At 33.6% G+C, this 19,897-nt stretch overlaps 4 non-coding genes across 4 annotated transcripts; all 4 read left to right on the top strand.

Annotated features, from left to right (window-relative positions):
• Positions 1–2,102: 2,102 nt before the first annotated feature.
• TRNAL-AAG (transfer RNA leucine (anticodon AAG)) lies at positions 2,103–2,184 on the top strand. Its single transcript has one exon. It is a non-coding gene; the product is annotated as a tRNA-Leu (tRNA).
• A 942-nt stretch (positions 2,185–3,126) lies between these two features.
• On the top strand, positions 3,127–3,208 carry TRNAL-UAG (transfer RNA leucine (anticodon UAG)). The gene has a single exon. It is a non-coding gene; the product is annotated as a tRNA-Leu (tRNA).
• Positions 3,209–5,233: 2,025 nt separating this feature from the next.
• Positions 5,234–5,315, top strand: TRNAP-AGG (transfer RNA proline (anticodon AGG)). Its single transcript has one exon. It is a non-coding gene; the product is annotated as a tRNA-Pro (tRNA).
• An 11,578-nt stretch (positions 5,316–16,893) lies between these two features.
• On the top strand, positions 16,894–16,975 carry TRNAL-AAG (transfer RNA leucine (anticodon AAG)). The gene has a single exon. It is a non-coding gene; the product is annotated as a tRNA-Leu (tRNA).
• Positions 16,976–19,897: the final 2,922 nt, after the last annotated feature.

Here is a 19,897-nt window from a genome sequence, read left to right as displayed (position 1 = left end):
TCTTCTTTTGTATTTGCATGATTTTGCAGTTTTCAGTTCAGATAAAGACTGTTGATAGAATCCTTGCTTTTTTCTAATGTTTAGAGACATGCCCATTCAAATCCCACTGCTGCCATTATTATGAGGTTTTGAGAACCCTTTGATCTAATTCTTATGATTTTGTATTTTCATGAGTGTGTAAATTTCTATTTAGGAAAAGACAGTTGAAAGAATCATTGATTTTTCCTATTGTTAAGAGACATGCAAATTAGCATGTGATATAATCTTCTTTTGTATTTGTATGATTTAGCAGTTTTCAGTTAAGATAAAGACCGTTGATAGAATCTTTGTTTTTGCCTAATGTTTAGAGACATGCCCATTTTCCAAAATGTACTAATTTTAAATGTTGTCAAATGTACTTCACTTTCTCTAAGGAAGCTTAATTAATCATGCTGTTTAAGGTAGCATGGCCGAGTGATCTAAGGTGCTGGATTTAGGCTCCAGTCTCTTTGGAGGCGTGGGTTCAAATCCCACTGCTGCCAACATATTGAGGTTTTGAAAACCTTTTCAGCTTATATTTATGATTTTGCTAACAGAAAAATTAGCATATTTTTGTATGAGTGCGTGCTTTGCTTTTTTGGAAAAGACAAAAGATAGAATCATTGCTTTTTCCTTTTTGTTTAGAGACCTATCCATTTTCCACAATGCACAAGTTTAAAATGTAGTCAGATACACTAAACTTACTCTAAGGAAGCTCTTTTAATGATTCATTAGGTAGCATGGCCGAGCGGTCTAAGGCGCTGGATTAAGGCTCCAGTCTCTTCGGAGGCGTGGGTTCAAATCCCACTGCTGCCAGTATTATGAGGTTTTGAGAACCCTTTGATCTAATTCTTATGATTTTGTATTTTCATGAGTGTGTTAACTTCTGTTTAGGAAAAGACAGTTGAAAGAATCATTGATTTTTCCTATTGTTAAGAGACTTACCCATATTCCAACAGACTTGTGAGTTCAAATCCCACTGCTGCCACTAGTATGAGTTCTTTTAAACCTTTTTATCTCATTCTTATAATTATGCTAACATGCAAAATTAGCATATGCTTTAAACCCACTGCTGCCAGTATTATGAGATCTTGAAATGTTTTTGTACTTATTCTTATGATTTTGCTAGCATGCAAATTAGCATGTGATTTAATCTTCTTTTGTATTTGCATGGTTTTGCAGTTTTCAGTTCAGATAAAGACTGTTGAAAGAATCCTTGCTTTTTTCTAATGTTTAGAGACATGCCCATTCAAATCCCACTGCTGCCATTATTATGAGGTTTTGAGAACCCTTTGATCTAATTCTGAGTATTTTGTATTTCCATGAGTGTGTGCATTTCTGTTTTGGAAAAGACAGTTGAAAGAATCATTGATTGTTCCTATTGTTTAGAGACTTACCTAAATTTTAACAGACTTGTGGGTTCAAATGCCACTAGTATGAGTTCTTTTAAACCTTTTTATCTTATTCTTATAATTATGCTAACATGCAAAATTAGCATATGCTTTAAACCCACTGCTGCCAGTATTATGAGATCTTGAAATGTTTTTGTACTTATTCTTATGATTTTGCTAGCATGCAAATTAGCATGTGATATAATCTTCTTTTGTATTTGTATGATTTAGCAGTTTTCAGTTAAGATAAAGACCATTGATAGAATCTTTGTTTTTGCCTAATGTTTAGAGACATGCCCATTTTCCAAAATGTACTAATTTTAAATGTTGTCAAATGTACTTCACTTTCTCTAAGGAAGCTTAATTATCCATGCTGTTTAAGGTAGCATGGCTGAGTGGTCTAAGGCGCTGGATTTAGGCTCCAGTCTCTTAGGAGGCGTGGGTTCAAATCCCACTGCTGCCAACATATTGAGGTTTTGAAAACCTTTTCAGCTTATATTTATGATTTTGCTAACAGAAAAATTAGCATATTTTTGTATGAGTGCGTGCTTTGCTTTTTTGGAAAAGACAAAAGATAGAATCATTGCTTTTTCCTTTTTGTTTAGAGACTATCCATTTTCCACAATGCACAAGTTTAAAATGTAGTCAGATACACTAAACTTACTCTAAGGAAGCTCTTTTAATGATGCATTAGGTAGCATGGCCGAGCGGTCTAAGGCGCTGGATTAAGGCTCCAGTCTCTTCGGAGGCGTGGGTTCAAATCCCACTGCTACCAGTATTATGAGGTATTGAGAACCCTTTGATCTAATTCTGAGGATTTTGTATTTCCATGAGTGTGTGCATTTCTGTTTTGGAAAAGACAGTTTTAGACTTTAGTTTAGAGACTTACCTAAATTTTTTACAGACTTGTGGGTTCAAATGCCACTAGTATGAGTTCTTTTAAACCTTTTTATCTTATTCTTATAATTATGCTAACATGCAAAATTAGCATATGCTTTAAACCCACTGCTGCCAGTATTATGAGATCTTGAAATGTTTTTGTACTTATTCTTATGATTTTGCTAACATGCAAATTAGCATGTGATTTAATCTTCTTTTGTATTTGCATGATTTTCCAGTTTTCAGTTCAGATAAAGACTGTTGAAAGAATCCTTGCTTTTTTCTAATGTTTAGAGACATGCCCATTCAAATCCCACTGCTGCCATTATTATGAGGTTTTGAGAACCCTTTGATCAAATTCTTATGATTTTGTATTTTCATGAGTGTGTTAATTTCTGTTTAGGAAGAGACAGTTGAAAGAATCTTTGATTTTTCCTATTGCTAAGAGACTTACCCATATTCCAACAGACTTGTGAGTTCAAATCCCACTGCTGCCACTAGTATGAGTTCTTTTAAACCTTTTTATCTCATTCTAATAATTATGCTAACATGCAAAATTAGCATATGCTTTAATCTCACTGCTGCCAGTATAATGAGATCTTGAAATGTTTTTGTACTTATTCTTATGATTTTGCTAGCATGCAAATTAGCATGTGATATAATCTTCTTTTGTATTTGTATGATTTAGCAGTTTTCAGTTAAGATAAAGACCGTTGATAGAATCTTTGTTTTTGCCTAATGTTTAGAGACATGCCCATTTTCCAAAGTGTACTAATTTTAAATGTTGTCAAATGTACTTCACTTTCTCTAAGGAAGATTAATTAACCATACTGTTTAAGGTAGCATGGCCGAGTGGTCTAAGGCGCTGGATTTAGGCTCCAGTCTCTTTGGAGGCGTGGGTTCAAATCCCACTGCTGCCAACATCTTGAGGTTTTGAAAACCTTTTCAGCTTATATTTATGATTTTGCTAATAGAAAAATTAGCATATTTTTGTATGAGTGCGTGCTTTGCTTTTTTGGAAAAGACAAAAGATAGAATCATTGCTTTTTCCTTTTTGTTTAGAGACCTATCCATTTTCCACAATGCACAAGTTTAAAATGTAGTCAGATACACTAAACTTACTCTAAGGAAGCTCTTTTAATGATGCATTAGGTAGCATGGCCGAGCAGTCAAAGGCGCTGGATTAAGGCTCCAGTCTCTTCGGAGGCGTTGGTTCAAATCCCACTGCTGCCAGTATTATGAGGTTCTGAGAACCCTTTGATCTAATTCTGAGTATTTTGTATTTCCATGAGTGTGTGCATTTCTGTTTTGGAAAAGACAGTTGAAAGAATCATTGATTGTTCCTATTGTTTAGAGACTTACCTAAATTTTAACAGACTTGTGGGTTCAAATGCCACTAGTATGAGTTCTTTTAAACCTTTTTATCTTATTCTTATAATTATGCTAACATGCAAAATTAGCATATGCTTTAAACCCACTGCTGCCAGTATTATGAGATCTTGAAATGTTTTTGTACTTATTCTTATGATTTTGCTAACATGCAAATTAGCATGTGATTTAATCTTCTTTTGTATTTGCATGATTTTCCAGTTTTCAGTTCAGATAAAGACTGTTGAAAGAATCCTTGCTTTTTTCTAATGTTTAGAGACATGCCCATTCAAATCCCACTGCTGCCATTATTATGAGGTTTTGAGAACCCTTTGATCTAATTCTAAGTATTTTGTATTTCCATGAGTGTGTGCATTTCTGTTTTGGAAAAGACAGTTGAAAGAATCATTGATTGTTCCTATTGTTTAGAGACTTACCTAAATTTTAACAGACTTGTGGGTTCAAATGCCACTAGTATGAGTTCTTTTAAACCTTTTTATCTTATTCTTATAATTATGCTAACATGCAAAATTAGCATATGCTTTAAACCCACTGCTGCCAGTATTATGAGATCTTGAAATGTTTTTGTACTTATTCTTATGATTTTGCTAACATGCAAGTTAGCATGTGATTTAATCTTCTTTTGTATTTGCATGATTTTGCAGTTTTCAGTTCAGATAAAGACTGTTGATAGAATCCTTGCTTTTTTCTAATGTTTAGAGACATGCCCATTCAAATCCCACTGCTGCCATTATTATGAGGTTTTGAGAACCCTTTGATCTAATTCTTATGATTTTGTATTTTCATGAGTGTGTTAATTTCTGCTTAGGAAAAGACAGTTGAAAGAATCATTGATTTTTCCTATTGTTAATAGACTTACCCATATTCCAACAGACTTGTGAGTTCAAATCCCACTGCTGCCACTAGTATGAGTTCTTTTAAACCTTTTTATCTCATTCTTATAATTATGCTAACATGCAAAATTAGCATATGCTTTAATCTCACTGCTGCCAGTATTATGAGATCTTGAAATGTTTTTGTACTTATTCTTATGATTTTGCTAGCATGCAAATTAGCATGTGATATAATCTTCTTTTGTATTTGTATGATTTAGCAGTTTTCAGTTAAGATAAAGACCGTTGATAGAATCTTTGTTTTTGCCTAATGTTTAGAGACATGCCCATTTTCCAAAATGTACTAATTTTAAATGTTGTCAAATGTACTTCACTTTCTCTAAGGAAGCTTAATTATCCATGCTGTTTAAGGTAGCATGGCCGAGTGGTCTAAGGCGCTGGATTTAGGCTCCAGTCTCTTTGGAGTCGAGGGTTCAAATCCCACTGCTGCCAACATATTGAGGTTTTGAAAACCTTTTCAGCTTTAATTTATGATTTTGCTAATAGAAAAATTAGCATATTTTTGTATGAGTGCGTGCTTTGCTTTTTTGGAAAAGACAAAAGATAGAATCATTGCTTTTTCCTTTTTGTTTAGAGACCTATCCATTTTCCACAATGCACAAGTTTAAAATGTAGTCAGATACACTAAACTTACTCTAAGGAAGCTCTTTTAATGATACATTAGGTAGCATGGCCGAGCGGTCTAAGGCGCTGGATTAGGGCTCCAGTCTCTTCGGAGGCGTGGGTCCAAATCCCACTGCTGCCAGTATTATGAGGTTTTGAGAACCCTTTGATCTAATTCTGAGTATTTTGTATTTCCATGAGTGTGCGCATTTCTGTTTTGGAAAAGACAGTTGAAAGAATCATTGATTGTTCCTATTGTTTAGAGACTTACCTAAATTTTAACAGACTTGTGGGTTCAAATGCCACTAGTATGAGTTCTTTTAAACCTTTTTATCTCATTCTTATAATTATGCTAACATGCAAAATTAGCATATGCTTTAAACCCACTGCTGCCAGTATTATGAGATCTTAAAATGTTTTTGTACTTATTCTTATGATTTTGCTAGCATGCAAATTAGCATGTGATTTAATCTTCTTTTGTATTTGCATGATTTTGCAGTTTTCAGTTCAGATAAAGACTGTTGATAGAATCCTTTCTTTTTTCTAATGTTTAAAGACATGCCCATTCAAATCCCACTGCTGCCATTATTATGAGCTTTTGAGAACCCTTTGATCTAATTCTTATGATTTTGTATTTTCATGAGTGTGTTAATTTCTGTTTAGGAAAAGACAGTTGAAAGAATCATTGATTTTTCCTATTGTTAAGAGACTTACCCATATTCCAACAGACTTGTGAGTTCAAATCCCAGTGCTGCCACTAGTATGAGTTCTTTTAAACCTTTTTATCCCATTCTTATAATTATGCTAACATGCAAAATTAGCATATGCTTTAATCTCACTGCTGCCAGTATTATAAGATCTTGAAATGTTTTTGTACTTATTCTTATGATTTTGCTAGCATGCAAATTAGCATGTGATATAATCTTCTTTTGTATTTGTATGATTTAGCAGTTTCAGTTAAGATAAAAACCGTTGATAGAATCTTTGTTTTTGCCTAATGTTTAGAGACATGCCCATTTTCCATATTTTGTATTTCCATGAGTGTGTGCATTTCTGTTTTGGAAAAGACAGTTTTAGACTTTAGTTTAGAGACTTACCTAAATTTTAACAGACTTGTGGGTTCAAATGCCACTAGTATGAGTTCTTTTAAACCTTTTTATCTTATTCTTATAATTATGCTAACATGCAAAATTAGCATATGCTTTAAACCCACTGCTGCCAGTATTATGAGATCTTGAAATGTTTTTGTACTTATTCTTATGATTTTGCTAGCATGCAAATTAGCATGTGATTTAATCTTCTTTTGTATTTGCATGATTTTGCAGTTTTCAGTTCAGATAAAGACTGTTGAAAGAATCCTTGCTTTTTTCTAATGTTTAGAGACATGCCCATTCAAATCCCACTGCTGCCATTATTATGAGGTTTTGAGAACCCTTTGATCTAATTCTTATGATTTTGTATTTTCATGAGTGTGTTAATTTCTGTTTAGAAAGAGACAGTTGAAAGAATCATTGATTTTTCCTATTGTTAAGAGACATGCAAATTAGCATGTGATATAATCTTCTTTTGTATTTGTATGATTTAGCAGTTTTCAGTTAAGATAAAGACCGTTGATAGAATCTTTGTTTTTGCCTAATGTTTAGAGACATGCCCATTTTCCAAAATGTACTAATTTTAAATGTTGTCAAATGTACTTCACTTTCTCTAAGGAAGCTTAATTAATCATGCTGTTTAAGGTAGCATGACCGAGTGGTCTAAGGCGCTGGATTTAGGCTCCAGTCTCTTTGGAGGCGTGGGTTCAAATCCCACTGCTGCCAACATCTTGAGGTTTTGAAAACCTTTTCAGCTTATATTTATGATTTTGCTAATAGAAAAATTAGCATATTTTTGTATGAGTGCGTGCTTTGCTTTTTTGGAAAAGACAAAAGATAGAATCATTGCTTTTTCCTTTTTGTTTAGAGACCTATCCATTTTCCACAATGCACAAGTTTAAAATGTAGTCAGATACACTAAACTTACTCTAAGGAAGCTCTTTTAATGATGCATTAGGTAGCATGGCCGAGCGGTCTAAGGCGCTGGATTAAGGCTCCAGTCTCTTCGGAGGCGTGGGTTCAAATCCCACTGCTGCCAGTATTATGAGGTTTTGAGAACCCTTTGATCTAATTCTTATGATTTTGTATTTTCATGAGTGTGTTAACTTCTGTTTAGGAAAAGACAGTTGAAAGAATCATTGATTTTTCCTATTGTTAAGAGACTTACCCATATTCCAACAGACTTGTGAGTTCAAATCCCACTGCTGCCACTAGTATGAGTTCTTTTAAACCTTTTTATCTCATTCTTATAATTATGCTAACATGCAAAATTAGCATATGCTTTAAACCCACTGCTGCCAGTATTATGAGATCTTGAAATGTTTTTGTACTTATTCTTATGATTTTGCTAGCATGCAAATTAGCATGTGATTTAATCTTCTTTTGTATTTGCATGGTTTTGCAGTTTTCAGTTCAGATAAAGACTGTTGAAAGAATCCTTGCTTTTTTCTAATGTTTAGAGACATGCCCATTCAAATCCCACTGCTGCCATTATTATGAGGTTTTGAGAACCCTTTGATCTAATTCTGAGTATTTTGTATTTCCATGAGTGTGTGCATTTCTGTTTTGGAAAAGACAGTTGAAAGAATCATTGATTGTTCCTATTGTTTAGAGACTTACCTAAATTTTAACAGACTTGTGGGTTCAAATGCCACTAGTATGAGTTCTTTTAAACCTTTTTATCTTATTCTTATAATTATGCTAACATGCAAAATTAGCATATGCTTTAAACCCACTGCTGCCAGTATTATGAGATCTTGAAATGTTTTTGTACTTATTCTTATGATTTTGCTAACATGCAAATTAGCATGTGATTTAATCTTCTTTTGTATTTGCATGATTTTGCAGTTTTCAGTTCAGATAAAGACTGTTGATAGAATCCTTGCTTTTTTCTAATGTTTAGAGACATGCCCATTCAAATCCCACTGCTGCCATTATTATGAGGTTTTGAGAACCCTTTGATCTAATTCTTATGATTTTGTATTTTCATGAGTGTGTAAATTTCTATTTAGGAAAAGACAGTTGAAAGAATCATTGATTTTTCCTATTGTTAAGAGACATGCAAATTAGCATGTGATATAATCTTCTTTTGTATTTGTATGATTTAGCAGTTTTCAGTTAAGATAAAGACCGTTGATAGAATCTTTGTTTTTGCCTAATGTTTAGAGACATGCCCATTTTCCAAAATGTACTAATTTTAAATGTTGTCAAATGTACTTCACTTTCTCTAAGGAAGCTTAATTAATCATGCTGTTTAAGGTAGCATGGCCGAGTGATCTAAGGTGCTGGATTTAGGCTCCAGTCTCTTTGGAGGCGTGGGTTCAAATCCCACTGCTGCCAACATATTGAGGTTTTGAAAACCTTTTCAGCTTATATTTATGATTTTGCTAACAGAAAAATTAGCATATTTTTGTATGAGTGCGTGCTTTGCTTTTTTGGAAAAGACAAAAGATAGAATCATTGCTTTTTCCTTTTTGTTTAGAGACCTATCCATTTTCCACAATGCACAAGTTTAAAATGTAGTCAGATACACTAAACTTACTCTAAGGAAGCTCTTTTAATGATTCATTAGGTAGCATGGCCGAGCGGTCTAAGGCGCTGGATTAAGGCTCCAGTCTCTTCGGAGGCGTGGGTTCAAATCCCACTGCTGCCAGTATTATGAGGTTTTGAGAACCCTTTGATCTAATTCTTATGATTTTGTATTTTCATGAGTGTGTTAACTTCTGTTTAGGAAAAGACAGTTGAAAGAATCATTGATTTTTCCTATTGTTAAGAGACTTACCCATATTCCAACAGACTTGTGAGTTCAAATCCCACTGCTGCCACTAGTATGAGTTCTTTTAAACCTTTTTATCTCATTCTTATAATTATGCTAACATGCAAAATTAGCATATGCTTTAAACCCACTGCTGCCAGTATTATGAGATCTTGAAATGTTTTTGTACTTATTCTTATGATTTTGCTAGCATGCAAATTAGCATGTGATTTAATCTTCTTTTGTATTTGCATGGTTTTGCAGTTTTCAGTTCAGATAAAGACTGTTGAAAGAATCCTTGCTTTTTTCTAATGTTTAGAGACATGCCCATTCAAATCCCACTGCTGCCATTATTATGAGGTTTTGAGAACCCTTTGATCTAATTCTGAGTATTTTGTATTTCCATGAGTGTGTGCATTTCTGTTTTGGAAAAGACAGTTGAAAGAATCATTGATTGTTCCTATTGTTTAGAGACTTACCTAAATTTTAACAGACTTGTGGGTTCAAATGCCACTAGTATGAGTTCTTTTAAACCTTTTTATCTTATTCTTATAATTATGCTAACATGCAAAATTAGCATATGCTTTAAACCCACTGCTGCCAGTATTATGAGATCTTGAAATGTTTTTGTACTTATTCTTATGATTTTGCTAACATGCAAATTAGCATGTGATTTAATCTTCTTTTGTATTTGCATGATTTTGCAGTTTTCAGTTCAGATAAAGACTGTTGATAGAATCCTTGCTTTTTTCTAATGTTTAGAGACATGCCCATTCAAATCCCACTGCTGCCATTATTATGAGGTTTTGAGAACCCTTTGATCTAATTCTTATGATTTTGTATTTTCATGAGTGTGTAAATTTCTGTTTAGGAAAAGACAGTTGAAAGAATCATTGATTTTTCCTATTGTTAAGAGACATGCAAATTAGCATGTGATATAATCTTCTTTTGTATTTGTATGATTTAGCAGTTTTCAGTTAAGATAAAGACCGTTGATAGAATCTTTGTTTTTGCCTAATGTTTAGAGACATGCCCATTTTCCAAAATGTACTAATTTTAAATGTTGTCAAATGTACTTCACTTTCTCTAAGGAAGCTTAATTAATCATGCTGTTTAAGGTAGCATGGCCGAGTGATCTAAGGTGCTGGATTTAGGCTCCAGTCTCTTTGGAGGCGTGGGTTCAAATCCCACTGCTGCCAACATATTGAGGTTTTGAAAACCTTTTCAGCTTATATTTATGATTTTGCTAACAGAAAAATTAGCATATTTTTGTATGAGTGCGTGCTTTGCTTTTTTGGAAAAGACAAAAGATAGAATCATTGCTTTTTCCTTTTTGTTTAGAGACCTATCCATTTTCCACAATGCACAAGTTTAAAATGTAGTCAGATACACTAAACTTACTCTAAGGAAGCTCTTTTAATGATTCATTAGGTAGCATGGCCGAGCGGTCTAAGGCGCTGGATTAAGGCTCCAGTCTCTTCGGAGGCGTGGGTTCAAATCCCACTGCTGCCAGTATTATGAGGTTTTGAGAACCCTTTGATCTAATTCTTATGATTTTGTATTTTCATGAGTGTGTTAACTTCTGTTTAGGAAAAGACAGTTGAAAGAATCATTGATTTTAACTATTGTTAAGAGACTTACCCATATTCCAACAGACTTGTGAGTTCAAATCCCACTGCTGCCACTAGTATGAGTTCTTTTAAACCTTTTTATCTCATTCTTATAATTATGCTAACATGCAAAATTAGCATATGCTTTAAACCCACTGCTGCCAGTATTATGAGATCTTGAAATGTTTTTGTACTTATTCTTATGATTTTGCTAGCATGCAAATTAGCATGTGATTTAATCTTCTTTTGTATTTGCATGATTTTGCAGTTTTCAGTTCAGATAAAGACTGTTGAAAGAATCCTTGCTTTTTTCTAATGTTTAGAGACATGCCCATTCAAATCCCACTGCTGCCATTATTATGAGGTTTTGAGAACCCTTTGATCTAATTCTGAGTATTTTGTATTTCCATGAGTGTGTGCATTTCTGTTTTGGAAAAGACAGTTGAAAGAATCATTGATTGTTCCTATTGTTTAGAGACTTACCTAAATTTTAACAGACTTGTGGGTTCAAATGCCACTAGTATGAGTTCTTTTAAACCTTTTTATCTTATTCTTATAATTATGCTAACATGCAAAATTAGCATATGCTTTAAACCCACTGCTGCCAGTATTATGAGATCTTGAAATGTTTTTGTACTTATTCTTATGATTTTGCTAGCATGCAAATTAGCATGTGATTTAATCTTCTTTTGTATTTGCATGATTTTGCAGTTTTCAGTTCAGATAAAGACTGTTGAAAGAATCCTTGCTTTTTTCTAATGTTTAGAGACATGCCCATTCAAATCCCACTGCTGCCATTATTATGAGGTTTTGAGAACCCTTTGATCTAATTCTTATGATTTTGTATTTTCATGAGTGTGTTAATTTCTGTTTAGAAAGAGACAGTTGAAAGAATCATTGATTTTTCCTATTGTTAAGAGACATGCAAATTAGCATGTGATATAATCTTCTTTTGTATTTGTATGATTTAGCAGTTTTCAGTTAAGATAAAGACCGTTGATAGAATCTTTGTTTTTGCCTAATGTTTAGAGACATGCCCATTTTCCAAAATGTACTAATTTTAAATGTTGTCAAATGTACTTCACTTTCTCTAAGGAAGCTTAATTAATCATGCTGTTTAAGGTAGCATGACCGAGTAGTCTAAGGCGCTGGATTTAGGCTCCAGTCTCTTTGGAGGCGTGGGTTCAAATCCCACTGCTGCCAACATCTTGAGGTTTTGAAAACCTTTTCAGCTTATATTTATGATTTTGCTAATAGAAAAATTAGCATATTTTTGTATGAGTGCGTGCTTTGCTTTTTTGGAAAAGACAAAAGATAGAATCATTGCTTTTTCCTTTTTGTTTAGAGACCTATCCATTTTCCACAATGCACAAGTTTAAAATGTAGTCAGATACACTAAACTTACTCTAAGGAAGCTCTTTTAATGATGCATTAGGTAGCATGGCCGAGCGGTCTAAGGCGCTGGATTAAGGCTCCAGTCTCTTCGGAGGCGTGGGTTCAAATCCCACTGCTGCCAGTATTATGAGGTTTTGAGAACCCTTTGATCTAATTCTTATGATTTTGTATTTTCATGAGTGTGTTAACTTCTGTTTAGGAAAAGACAGTTGAAAGAATCATTGATTTTTCCTATTGTTAAGAGACTTACCCATATTCCAACAGACTTGTGAGTTCAAATCCCACTGCTGCCACTAGTATGAGTTCTTTTAAACCTTTTTATCTCATTCTTATAATTATGCTAACATGCAAAATTAGCATATGCTTTAAACCCACTGCTGCCAGTATTATGAGATCTTGAAATGTTTTTGTACTTATTCTTATGATTTTGCTAGCATGCAAATTAGCATGTGATTTAATCTTCTTTTGTATTTGCATGATTTTGCAGTTTTCAGTTCAGATAAAGACTGTTGAAAGAATCCTTGCTTTTTTCTAATGTTTAGAGACATGCCCATTCAAATCCCACTGCTGCCATTATTATGAGGTTTTGAGAACCCTTTGATCTAATTCTGAGTATTTTGTATTTCCATGAGTGTGTGCATTTCTGTTTTGGAAAAGACAGTTGAAAGAATCATTGATTGTTCCTATTGTTTAGAGACTTACCTAAATTTTAACAGACTTGTGGGTTCAAATGCCACTAGTATGAGTTCTTTTAAACCTTTTTATCTTATTCTTATAATTATGCTAACATGCAAAATTAGCATATGCTTTAAACCCACTGCTGCCAGTATTATGAGATCTTGAAATGTTTTTGTACTTATTCTTATGATTTTGCTAACATGCAAATTAGCATGTGATTTAATCTTCTTTTGTATTTGCATGATTTTGCAGTTTTCAGTTCAGATAAAGACTGTTGATAGAATCCTTGCTTTTTTCTAATGTTTAGAGACATGCCCATTCAAATCCCACTGCTGCCATTATTATGAGGTTTTGAGAACCCTTTGATCTAATTCTTATGATTTTGTATTTTCATGAGTGTGTTAATTTCTGTTTAGGAAAAGACAGTTGAAAGAATCATTGATTTTTCCTATTGTTAAGAGACATGCAAATTAGCATGTGATATAATCTTCTTTTGTATTTGTATGATTTAGCAGTTTTCAGTTAAGATAAAGACCGTTGATAAAATCTTTGTTTTTGCCTAATGTTTAGAGACATGCCCATTTTCCAAAATGTACTAATTTTAAATGTTGTCAAATGTACTTCACTTTCTCTAAGGAAGCTTAATTAATCATGCTGTTTAAGGTAGCATGGCCAAGTGGTCTAAGGCGCTGGATTTAGGCTACAGTCTCTTTGGAGGCGTGGGTTCAAATCCCACTGCTGCCAACATATTGAGGTTTTGAAAACCTTTTCAGCTTATATTTATGATTTTGCTAACAGAAAAATTAGCATATTTTTGTATGAGTGCGTGCTTTGCTTTTTTGGAAAAGACAAAAGATAGAATCATTGCTTTTTCCTTTTTGTTTAGAGACCTATCCATTTTCCACAATGCACAAGTTTAAAATGTAGTCAGATACACTAAACTTACTCTAAGGAAGCTCTTTTAATGATGCATTAGGTAGCATGGCCGAGCGGTCTAAGGCGCTTGATTAAGGCTCCAGTCTCTTTGGAGGCGTGGGTTCAAATCCCACTGCTGCCAGTATTATGAGGTTTTGAGAACCCTTTGATCTAATTCTTATGATTTTGTATTTTCATGAGTGTGTTAACTTCTGTTTAGGAAAAGACAGTTGAAAGAATCATTGATTTTTCCTATTGTTAAGAGACTTACCCATATTCCAACAGACTTGTGAGTTCAAATGCCACTAGTATGAGTTCTTTTAAACCTTTTTATCTCATTCTTATAATTATGCTAACATGCAAAATTAGCATATGCTTTAAACCCACTGCTGCCAGTATTATGAGATCTTGAAATGTTTTTGTACTTATTCTTATGATTTTGCTAGCATGCAAATTAGCATGTGATTTAATCTTCTTTTGTATTTGCATGATTTTGCAGTTTTCAGTTCAGATAAAGACTGTTGAAAGAATCCTTGCTTTTTTCTAATGTTTAGAGACATGCCCATTCAAATCCCACTGCTGCCATTATTATGAGGTTTTGAGAACCCTTTGATCTAATTCTGAGTATTTTGTATTTCCATGAGTGTGTGCATTTCTGTTTTGGAAAAGACAGTTGAAAGAATCATTGATTGTTCCTATTGTTTAGAGACTTACCTAAATTTTAACAGACTTGTGGGTTCAAATGCCACTAGTATGAGTTCTTTTAAACCTTTTTATCTTATTCTTATAATTATGCTAACATGCAAAATTAGCATATGCTTTAAACCCACTGCTGCCAGTATTATGAGATCTTGAAATGTTTTTGTACTTATTCTTATGATTTTGCTAGCATGCAAATTAGCATGTGATTTAATCTTCTTTTGTATTTGCATGATTTTGCAGTTTTCAGTTCAGATAAAGACTGTTGAAAGAATCCTTGCTTTTTTCTAATGTTTAGAGACATGCCCATTCAAATCCCACTGCTGCCATTATTATGAGGTTTTGAGAACCCTTTGATCTAATTCTTATGATTTTGTATTTTCATGAGTGTGTTAATTTCTGTTTAGAAAGAGACAGTTGAAAGAATCATTGATTTTTCCTATTGTTAAGAGACATGCAAATTAGCATGTGATATAATCTTCTTTTGTATTTGTATGATTTAGCAGTTTTCAGTTAAGATAAAGACCGTTGATAGAATCTTTGTTTTTGCCTAATGTTTAGAGACATGCCCATTTTCCAAAATGTACTAATTTTAAATGTTGTCAAATGTACTTCACTTTCTCTAAGGAAGCTTAATTAATCATGCTGTTTAAGGTAGCATGACCGAGTAGTCTAAGGCGCTGGATTTAGGCTCCAGTCTCTTTGGAGGCGTGGGTTCAAATCCCACTGCTGCCAACATCTTGAGGTTTTGAAAACCTTTTCAGCTTATATTTATGATTTTGCTAATAGAAAAATTAGCATATTTTTGTATGAGTGCGTGCTTTGCATTTTTGGAAAAGACAAAAGATAGAATCATTGCTTTTTCCTTTTTGTTTAGAGACCTATCCATTTTCCACAATGCACAAGTTTAAAATGTAGTCAGATACACTAAACGTACTCTAAGGAAGCTCTTTAATGATGCATTAGGTAGCATGGCCGAGCGGTCTAAGGCGCTGGATTAAGGCTCCAGTCTCTTCGGAGGCGTGGGTTCAAATCCCACTGCTGCCAGTATTATGAGGTTTTGAGAACCCTTTGATCTAATTCTTATGATTTTGTATTTTCATGAGTGTGTTAACTTCTGTTTAGGAAAAGACAGTTGAAAGAATCATTGATTTTTCCTATTGTTAAGAGACTGACCCATATTCCAACAGACTTGTGAGTTCAAATCCCACTGCTGCCACTAGTATGAGTTCTTTTAAACCTTTTTATCTCATTCTTATAATTATGCTAACATGCAAAATTAGCATATGCTTTAAACCCACTGCTGCCAGTATTATGAGATCTTGAAATGTTTTTGTACATTCTTATGATTTTGCTAGCATGCAAATTAGCATGTGATTTAATCTTCTTTTGTATTTGCATGATTTTGCAGTTTTCAGTTCAGATAAAGACTGTTGAAAGAATCCTTGCTTTTTTCTAATGTTTAGAGACATGCCCATTCAAATCCCACTGCTGCCATTATTATGAGGTTTTGAGAACCCTTTGATCTAATTCTGAGTATTTTGTATTTCCATGAGTGTGTGCATTTCTGTTTTGGAAAAGACAGTTGAAAGAATCATTGATTGTTCCTATTGTTTAGAGACTTACCTAAATTTTAACAGACTTGTGGGTTCAAATGCCACTAGTATGAGTTCTTTTAAACCTTTTTATCTTATTCTTATAATTATGCTAACATGCAAAATTAGCATATGCTTTAAACCCACTGCTGCCAGTATTATGAGATCTTGAAATGTTTTTGTACTTATTCTTATGATTTTGCTAGCATGCAAATTAGCATGTGATTTAATCTTCTTTTGTATTTGCATGATTTTGCAGTTTTCAGTTCAGATAAAGACTGTTGAAAGAATCCTTGCTTTTTTCTAATGTTTAGAGACATGCCCATTCAAATCCCACTGCTGCCATTATTATGAGGTTTTGAGAACCCTTTGATCTAATTCTTATGATTTTGTATTTTCATGAGTGTGTTAATTTCTGTTTAGAAAGAGACAGTTGAAAGAATCATTGATTTTTCCTATTGTTAAGAGACATGCAAATTAGCATGTGATATAATCTTCTTTTGTATTTGTATGATTTAGCAGTTTTCAGTTAAGATAAAGACCGTTGATAGAATCTTTGTTTTTGCCTAATGTTTAGAGACATGCCCATTTTCCAAAATGTACTAATTTTAAATGTTGTCAAATGTACTTCACTTTCTCTAAGGAAGCTTAATTAATCATGCTGTTTAAGGTAGCATGACCGAGTAGTCTAAGGCGCTGGATTTAGGCTCCAGTCTCTTTGGAGGCGTGGGTTCAAATCCCACTGCTGCCAACATCTTGAGGTTTTGAAAACCTTTTCAGCTTATATTTATGATTTTGCTAATAGAAAAATTAGCATATTTTTGTATGAGTGCGTGCTTTGCTTTTTTGGAAAAGACAAAAGATAGAATCATTGCTTTTTCCTTTTTGTTTAGAGACCTATCCATTTTCCACAATGCACAAGTTTAAAATGTAGTCAGATACACTAAACTTACTCTAAGGAAGCTCTTTTAATGATGCATTAGGTAGCATGGCCGAGCGGTCTAAGGCGCTGGATTAAGGCTCCAGACTCTTCGGAGGCGTGGGTTCAAATCCCACTGCTGCCAGTATTATGAGGTTTTGAGAACCCTTTGATCTAATTCTTATGATTTTGTATTTTCATGAGTGTGTTAACTTCTGTTTAGGAAAAGACAGTTGAAAGAATCATTGATTTTTCCTATTGTTAAGAGACTTACCCATATTCCAACAGACTTGTGAGTTCAAATCCCACTGCTGCCACTAGTATGAGTTCTTTTAAACCTTTTTATCTCATTCTTATAATTATGCTAACATGCAAAATTAGCATATGCTTTAAACCCACTGCTGCCAGTATTATGAGATCTTGAAATGTTTTTGTACTTATTCTTATGATTTTGCTAGCATGCAAATTAGCATGTGATTTAATCTTCTTTTGTATTTGCATGATTTTGCAGTTTTCAGTTCAGATAAAGACTGTTGAAAGAATCCTTGCTTTTTTCTAATGTTTAGAGACATGCCCATTCAAATCCCACTGCTGCCATTATTATGAGGTTTTGAGAACCCTTTGATCTAATTCTGAGTATTTTGTATTTCCATGAGTGTGTGCATTTCTGTTTTGGAAAAGACAGTTGAAAGAATCATTGATTGTTCCTATTGTTTAGAGACTTACCTAAATTTTAACAGACTTGTGGGTTCAAATGCCACTAGTATGAGTTCTTTTAAACCTTTTTATCTTATTCTTATAATTATGCTAACATGCAAAATTAGCATATGCTTTAAACCCACTGCTGCCAGTATTATGAGATCTTGAAATGTTTTTGTACTTATTCTTATGATTTTGCTAACATGCAAATTAGCATGTGATTTAATCTTCTTTTGTATTTGCATGATTTTGCAGTTTTCAGTTCAGATAAAGACTGTTGATAGAATCCTTGCTTTTTTCTAATGTTTAGAGACATGCCCATTCAAATCCCACTGCTGCCATTATTATGAGGTTTTGAGAACCCTTTGATCTAATTCTTATGATTTTGTATTTTCATGAGTGTGTTAATTTCTGTTTAGGAAAAGACAGTTGAAAGAATCATTGATTTTTCCTATTGTTAAGAGACATGCAAATTAGCATGTGATATAATCTTCTTTTGTATTTGTATGATTTAGCAGTTTTCAGTTAAGATAAAGACCGTTGATAGAATCTTTGTTTTTGCCTAATGTTTAGAGACATGCCCATTTTCCAAAATGTACTAATTTTAAATGTTGTCAAATGTACTTCACTTTCTCTAAGGAAGCTTAATTAATCATGCTGTTTAAGGTAGCATGGCCAAGTGGTCTAAGGCGCTGGATTTAGGCTACAGTCTCTTTGGAGGCGTGGGTTCAAATCCCACTGCTGCCAACATATTGAGGTTTTGAAAACCTTTTCAGCTTATATTTATGATTTTGCTAACAGAAAAATTAGCATATTTTTGTATGAGTGCGTGCTTTGCTTTTTTGGAAAAGACAAAAGATAGAATCATTGCTTTTTCCTTTTTGTTTAGAGACCTATCCATTTTCCACAATGCACAAGTTTAAAATGTAGTCAGATACACTAAACTTACTCTAAGGAAGCTCTTTTAATGATTCATTAGGTAGCATGGCCGAGCGGTCTAAGGCGCTGGATTAAGGCTCCAGTCTCTTCGGATGCGTGGGTTCAAATCCCACTGCTGCCAGTATTATGAGGTTTTGAGAACCCTTTGATCTAATTCTTATGATTTTGTATTTTCATGAGTGTGTTAACTTCTGTTTAGGAAAAGACAGTTGAAAGAATCATTGATTTTTCCTATTGTTAAGAGACTTACCCATATTCCAACAGACTTGTGAGTTCAAATCCCACTGCTGCCACTAGTATGAGTTCTTTTAAACCTTTTTATCTCATTCTTATAATTATGCTAACATGCAAAATTAGCATATGCTTTAAACCCACTGCTGCCAGTATTATGAGATCTTGAAATGTTTTTGTACTTATTCTTATGATTTTGCTAGCATGCAAATTAGCATGTGATTTAATCTTCTTTTGTATTTGCATGATTTTGCAGTTTTCAGTTCAGATAAAGACTGTTGAAAGAATCCTTGCTTTTTTCTAATGTTTAGAGACATGCCCATTCAAATCCCACTGCTGCCATTATTATGAGGTTTTGAGAACCCTTTGATCTAATTCTGAGTATTTTGTATTTCCATGAGTGTGTGCATTTCTGTTTTGGAAAAGACAGTTGAAAGAATCATTGATTGTTCCTATTGTTTAGAGACTTACCTAAATTTTAACAGACTTGTGGGTTCAAATGCCACTAGTATGAGTTCTTTTAAACCTTTTTATCTTATTCTTATAATTATGCTAACATGCAAAATTAGCATATGCTTTAAACCCACTGCTGCCAGTATTATGAGATCTTGAAATGTTTTTGTACTTATTCTTATGATTTTGCTAGCATGCAAATTAGCATGTGATTTAATCTTCTTTTGTATTTGCATGATTTTGCAGTTTTCAGTTCAGATAAAGACTGTTGAAAGAATCCTTGCTTTTTTCTAATGTTTAGAGACATGCCCATTCAAATCCCACTGCTGCCATTATTATGAGGTTTTGAGAACCCTTTGATCTAATTCTTATGATTTTGTATTTTCATGAGTGTGTTAATTTCTGTTTAGAAAGAGACAGTTGAAAGAATCATTGATTTTTCCTATTGTTAAGAGACATGCAAATTAGCATGTGATATAATCTTCTTTTGTATTTGTATGATTTAGCAGTTTTCAGTTAAGATAAAGACCGTTGATAGAATCTTTGTTTTTGCCTAATGTTTAGAGACATGCCCATTTTCCAAAATGTACTAATTTTAAATGTTGTCAAATGTACTTCACTTTCTCTAAGGAAGCTTAATTAATCATGCTGTTTAAGGTAGCATGACCGAGTAGTCTAAGGCGCTGGATTTAGGCTCCAGTCTCTTTGGAGGCGTGGGTTCAAATCCCACTGCTGCCAACATCTT

Source organism: Ranitomeya variabilis, unplaced genomic scaffold (assembly GCF_051348905.1).
Source record: "Ranitomeya variabilis isolate aRanVar5 unplaced genomic scaffold, aRanVar5.hap1 Scaffold_292, whole genome shotgun sequence".
NCBI lineage: Eukaryota > Metazoa > Chordata > Amphibia > Anura > Dendrobatidae > Ranitomeya > Ranitomeya variabilis.
Note: the sequence above shows the minus strand (reverse complement) of the source record. Positions and strands in the feature narration are given on the sequence as shown.